Source organism: Pteropus alecto, unplaced genomic scaffold (assembly GCF_000325575.1).
Source record: "Pteropus alecto unplaced genomic scaffold, ASM32557v1 scaffold8, whole genome shotgun sequence".
In the NCBI taxonomy this organism is placed as follows: domain Eukaryota; kingdom Metazoa; phylum Chordata; class Mammalia; order Chiroptera; family Pteropodidae; genus Pteropus; species Pteropus alecto.
In genome coordinates, this window is record NW_006494609.1 from 4642911 (window position 1) to 4649674 (window position 6764).

The following is a 6764-nucleotide window of genomic DNA, read 5'->3' on the forward strand; positions in this document are numbered from 1 at the left end:
GACAGTCTGAGGTGAATGCATGAATGATTGTAATGAGTGACCCAAAGAATGTGGCAGACAGTAATAAAGTATAATTTAGAGCACTTCAGAGGTGGGTGGGTGCTGGAATGACAATGAAGATGACGATGACAATGAAATTCGAACATTGTGTTAGTAAGAGTCTGATGGAACTTCTTGGGGCTGTAACAATAGTTCTCCTTTGTTCTTCTTAGGCCTTTTCTTACCCTGGTCAGAGTTAAACACTGCGTGACACAGGCTTTTCTAATTGTGGGCAGCCACAGTCGGGGTGGTCCCTGATTACCCTGGGGCATGGAAGCCTTGCTAAGGGATGAAGGCTAGAATGTAATTTGTAGCTCCAGGAGGAGCTAAGATTTGGAAGCAGAACTAACCTACCCACACAACGTAAAACAAGGCCTGCAACTGACAAAAAAAAGCACAAAGTCTGTCCCCTCCCAGACAAGCCCTGCAGAAATCCGCAGCTCAGAAAGGCCTGCATTTGGGGGCCCCGGGCCCTGGCGGACTGCCTAGCTTTTGGCCAGCTGACCAGGCCACAGAGTTTTCCTCCATGCCAACCCCACAGCCCTTCTGAAACTTGTTCCAGGAGAGCTCAGCCACACCAGTGTCTGCCAGACTCTTGTCTGCTCAGTGCGTGGGCGGCCCTGGCAACAGGGGACAGGGCAGGGTTTGTACAAGGACATTGTGGTCCCCCAGCAGCAGCAGGGTTGTGAGAGAGGCAGTCTCACTTCCAGGGCAAGCCAGGAGGGAACCCGGAGGAGGTGAGGAGCAGAAGCTGCAGACTCAAGGCAGCCTTAGCCCCTTTTCAAAGGCGCTCTTCACCTTGGAAGCCAGTTTCAGGGCCCCTTTCTCTCGTGCCTACTTTCTGGCTGTTTACTTCCTGCGTGCCCCAACCCCTGCCCAGCCAGATTCAGCACTGACATTCTATTCTGTTCACCAAATATTTATTGAGAATACTCTATGCAAGATGCCCTACTCCAGCTAGCGACTGGGAGATGAGATACAAAAAAACCACAGGATTAGAATGGACAGATCCTCAAAATGGTTTTCAGATTTCTCTCAGCCTCAGAACCTATCCTTCATCCATGCCCCAAATCCCAAATATTTAAGAAAAAGAAAGCATGAGACGGCTGCTGTTGAATCCAGGGGACACGGGCCAGACTTTGTCCACTCTGGCAAGAGACAGACTCCATGGACCGGGTCTGAAAAGCCCCGATCTAGACCAGAGGGAAAACTGAGGCCCGGAGAAGTGAAGTGACCTCCCTGAGACGCACTGCAAGTTAGTGTCTGACCACTTGGCCCAGTGCCCCATTCATTGTACGGCCCTATCCCTTGGCACTTGCTCCCCAGATCAGCTGGGAGAGTTCAGGCAAATCAACCCAGAATAGAATGTGTGTGCTACGACTAGTTAAAGAGAGCCAATCGTTCAAACTCGGGGAGAGAAAGGGTGCAAGAGGGGCATGAGGCTGGGCCCAGGACAGGATGGGCAAGATTCGACATAGAATATGGCCGGGGTGTGGTGGGGAATTGGGTGATGGGACGGAGACAATCCCAGGCCCCGGAGAACATGATCAGCTAAAGCCTGAAGAAAGACTGGCAGCTCAGAGTCCTGGATTCCAGCCCTGGCCCTGTCATTACAAGCTAGGTGACCTTGGGCCAGTGGCCTCCCCTGTCTAGTTTTGTTTCCTTGCATGTGCTAGCCGGTTCTACTGTGACATACTGTGACGCCTTCTCTCCTCCCATGAAGCTGGCCCTCACCTCCCTACCACCATCACCAACGTCAACATCCAGAACACTTCGCAGTGTGTGCCAAGTGGCTGGAATTGACACCAGGAGGAAGTGGCCTTGCGTGCCCCATGAGAGGAGCACAGAGCTGGCAGGCTCTGGGGGCCTGCCCAGAGCTTTGGGGAACAGCGAAAAACATGAGGAGGCAGGAGCCTGGGCAGAAGCGGGGCAGGAACGATTCCTTTTCTAAGAAGGGTTCTTTCCAATCCAGCCCTCTCTGGAGGCCCAGGCCTCAGCCAGTCCCCCCTGCCCATGCCCACCACCCGGGAGCAGACTGGGAAGGTCCTAAAGGTAGGGGTGACAAGCTACTTAGCCCCAAACCTTAGTATCCTCATTTTTAAAATGAGGCAAAAACAGTACTCTCAGTTGTAAAATTGATCATTTTAGTACCTCAGATGAGGAAATGAAATAATGCATGCGAAGTGCCTAGCATGTGTCTGGTGTGAGAACCGCTCGGTAAATATTGGGCCGCATGCATTGCCAGAGGGCTGCCTTCTGGGGAAGACTGCACAGTTTGAAGGCTCCTGACATTAAACGGGCTGGTTTAAGTAGAGCCCCTGTATGTCTAACACAGGCTCAATCACAGGAGGGTTCTGAGAATAGTGAAAGGCTCTGGGGAGGCTGGTGAGAAGCCCACTAGAAACAATGTGTGCACGCCCCCTGCTGTCTGGGAGCAAAAGTGCAAGCTTATGGGCTTGCGGGGGCAGGGGCGATGCAGGGAGATCCTTCCTTACTAGCACAACCTGCCACTGCCTGGTAGAGTGACCCCGTGTTCACAGAATGCCCACCAGATGTCACTCACCTGGCCACGTGCCAGGCTTTGGAAGGGATGCAAAATGAGCGACAAGTAAGCTAGGTTTTTGGAGCACATTAGTTTTGGAGTCAACCAGGCATTGGTTCAAGCCCAGAGACCACCCCCAAAACCATCTGTTGGATACAGCAGCGAGCAAAGTTCCTTTGTCTTGGATTTGCAGTGTGTGGAGTGACCTTGGACAGGGCCTGTAATGCTTCTGAGCTTCAGTTTCCTCATCTGTAACAGGGAGGTGTTCTCTACTCCATCCCCCTAAACCAGAAGGTAGAGACTCTGAATGTGGATCTCAAGAACTCTGTCACTTGGGGTGAGTTGAAAGTCACCATCGACAGTCATTCTTCTCAAGGGAAACCTTGTCCCTTGGCACCTGAGCTGTCATTTGTGTGGTTCCTTTGGAAGGGACGCTGTCACTCTCCTGTGGCATGCCAGGGTCCCCAGGTTCTCCCACCCACCGGACATCACGGCAGACCCTGGCCCTGGGCCCTTCTACTCCAGGATAATGATGGAGTCCTAACCTCTAATGAGAAGGCATCAGAGTGGACGTGGGAGGATCGTGCAAACAGAAAGCTCTTCGGACGGTGCTGGGACGGTCCACGTGGCAAGTTCCCACACTGCATGTTCCAGGCCCCGCTGGTTAGTTCTCCTCCAATTGATTGGACTCCTTAGCATCACAGTGTCAGTCTGCTGGGGGCCATTTGCCTTCCTGGACCGCTGTTCTCTGCCGGACCACTGGGCGGTGTCTCACTTGGTATGGCTTTAAGAGCTTCAAGGAGATAGAGAAATATGTTCTCAGTGAATTTTTATTAACATCCACCGCCACTACCACAATCAGATTTCCACTCCTAGTGGCCTTGACTGCATACATGTACGTGTACATACACAGACATGTACACACACACACACACACACGCACACACAAAGCAAAAGGAGAAGGTTGGAAACCCTCACTGCTAGAGAAAGGCCTTAACACCCACATAAAACACAACCCAAGTGGAGTCCAGCTTATTTTTTGAGGATGACTGCGGCATTATCTCATACTCTGGTGTGCATGTGTGCTTTTGCATTCATTTATGTTAAAAAGTTTTTTGAGCTATTGGGGCAATAGCGGTAAACAAAACAGACACAAATCCTTGCCTGTTACCCACACATTCTAGTGTGTATGGAGGAGTGGGGTACAAATATATAAGCAAGAAAAATATATAAGCAAGTGGCATAAACATGACGTTTGATGGTAATATGCTAGGGAGAAAGCCAATGCAGAAAAAGAGGTTCAGCTACCCCAGGATAAAGGGGCATCTTAAATGGAGTGGTCAGAAAAGTTCTTATGAAAAAGATGACATTTGAGTAAAGGCCTCAAGGAGGTGAGAGAGTGAGCCTTGGAGGTATTTGGTAGAAGGGGATTCCAGGCAGAGGAAATGGCAGATGTAAAGGGCCCGAGGCAGGAGCATCAAGGGCAGAGGGGCTGTCCTGGAGGGAGCAGGGGAGAGGGATAGGACAGCAGTCAGAGAGGGCATGGGGAGGGGCAGGTGGTGTCAGGCTTTGAGGATCGTCGTGGGGACACTGGTGTTTACTCTCAGCTAGATGGGAGCCATCATGGGGTTCTGAGCAGACAAGTGGCATCGTCCGTCCTGCATTTGAACAGGATCGTTCTGTCCGGGGTAAGGGTGAGAGAGCAGGGGAACAGTGCTATTGGAGGGGTGCAGGCAAAGGGATGGTGGCTGGGGCCAGGGTGGTGGTGGCAAAGTTAGTGAGAAGAGACTCACTTCCAAATGTACTCTGAAGGTAGGGCAGGTGGGGTGAGTTAGACAAGAAATCATCTGTTTCGATTTCTATAAATATTGCTCTTGCATATTTTGCTATGAGTCTCTAAGGTATGTAGGCAGAAGGACTAGCATTCCTACACACAAACACATTGGACACAGCAACGAATTACAGTGTCCACTGCCAGGCCCCGCCTAAGGCAAGGACCGTCTCCCTACAGGGGGAATGGTGACAATAGTACTTGCCTCAGAGACATGTTGTGAGGACAATACTTGCAAAGCACTTAGCGAACTCTTTGGACTCGATAAAGAGGAAGTATTTTTGTTAATGAAGTATGGTCAAGGGTCCCCTACACCCTCTTCCCAACTGAAACAGGTAATTTCAACTCTCTTCTAAAAGTTCAGAAATTAGCACTTATCTTTTAAGCAGGACACGACCAAGTTCTAGTTAGAGAAATGTGGTGGGGAGAGGTTAATCAGGGTGGGCTTCCTGGAGGAAGAACGTGACTGACTTCCTCTCTTTGCAGGTGAAGAAACCAAGGCTCAGTGACATTAAATAACTGAGATTACAAAGCTAGAAACTGGCAGAGAAGGGCTGTGTCCACGCTCGTCTGGCTCAGCACACTACCCTTAGCCAGAGTGCTGCCATGGTGACAGGCCGTCCCTATTAGAGGAGAATGACGGCCTTTCATGCAAGCACCTGAGGACGAGATGATCTGAATGGCCGTCAGGGAGAGTGGAACGCAGGTACAAGAACCAAGGTACTGCCTCACTAATAATCACAGATTCTCAGTGTGAGCGGGTGTGATGTGCCAGGTCCTGTGCCCAGGGTTTTAGATGCAAGATTTCATTTAATCCTCATTTTGCAGATCAGGAAACTGAGGCCTGACAAGATTATTGCTCTCGCCTGTGCATATCAGAACTGAGATGAGAACTCAAGCGTTCCAGTTATCTGTTGCTGCGTAACAATGGACTTGAAAAGTTAGTGGCTTAAAACGTCAGTTTATTATTTCTCATGATTTTGTGAGTCAGGAATTTGGGCGGGATTCAGCTGGTTGGTTTTTCTGCTCCACATGGCATTAGCTGGCATTCACTCGGCTGCATTCAGCTGGTGGCTGGATGGGGAGGGAAGGGCCAAGAAAACTTTATTCGAGTGCCTGGCACCCCAGCGTTTCTCTACGTGGCCTCTCCACGTGGCCAGCATGGCAGCTTCAGGGTAGTCGGATTTCTTACATGGCAGCTGGCTTTCAAAGGAATGAAAGCAAAAGTCACCAGTCTCCTCAGGACGAGCCGTGGAGCTGGCACAGTGTCATTGCCACCACATTCTACTGGTCAAAGCAAGTCATAAGGGGAGGCCAGATTCGGGAAGAGGATAAACAGAGTCCTCCTCCTGATGGGTGCAGCAGCATGCTCACACTGGGATGGCGATGCCTGTGGCCACAGTGGGAGACTGACTACCAACTCCAGCCTCCTCACTGCCAGCCTTTCTTCCACGCCCTGGGCTTAAGCCCAGGAAGCTCTCATTTCTGGGAACCCACTAGAGCCATCTGGGCCCCCACCACAAGGGGGCGCACCCGTGTTTTGTCTTCCCTGGCCCTCCTGCTCAATAACTTCATGCTTTGGGCTCAGCTTCTCAAGAATTTTTCTTGTTTTCTCAAGGGGAGGCACCATTTTCTCCTACTTCCTGACGCCACATCACCTGAGTTAGCCTGAGCATGTCTTGTTCTCAGGAACTTAAAGGAACCTAACACATGACTCACAGGCAGTCGGCCACCTGAACAAGGCTGTATTGGATTCATCTTCGCAAGCCCAGCGCCAGCACCAGGCCTTTCCCGGAAGATGAGATCTGTAAACAGGACTTTCTGGCACCTGAGTTCACATGCTTGGGCCTTGAATGAAGAAAGAGTCTTATCCCTCCAGGACTAACATCATTATCATCACCTGGGAATGTGTTTGGGACACATACCCCCCCACCCCCCACCTCCTGGATGATAAATTGCATTTTCAAAAATACCCAGGTGACTCTCATGCATGTGGAAGTTTGGGACAACGGAGGTGGAGGTCTCCAAGGTGAAAAGAATGGGAACGGTGTGGGAAGACAGGTGCTAGGATGGTAAGGCGTGGGTCTCCACCCTGGTCGATGGTTAGAATCACCTGCAGTGCTTTCCCAAGAAATCCTGATGGCCAGGGTGCACCGGGGTCAATTAAGTTTGGGTCTCTGGGGGTTGAGCCCCGACATCAACTGTTCTAAAAGCTCCTCGGGTGATTTCAGTGTGCAGCCAGGGTTGAGAGCCACTGGTTTAGGGTATTAGTCCTTAAAGTGAGGTCTGTGGACCGTCAGCACCCAAATCACTTGAGGCACTCATTAAATATGAGGAGTCCTGGGCCCCACA

General features: G+C 50.9%; 1 long non-coding RNA gene across 1 annotated transcript; it reads left to right on the forward strand.

Moving 5' to 3' along the window:
* Positions 1-4907: 4907 nt before the first annotated feature.
* LOC112473696 lies at positions 4908-6448 on the forward strand. Its single transcript, XR_003044161.1, has 3 exons — positions 4908-5132; positions 5241-5352; positions 6031-6448. It is a non-coding gene; the product is annotated as an uncharacterized LOC112473696 (long non-coding RNA).
* Positions 6449-6764: the final 316 nt, after the last annotated feature.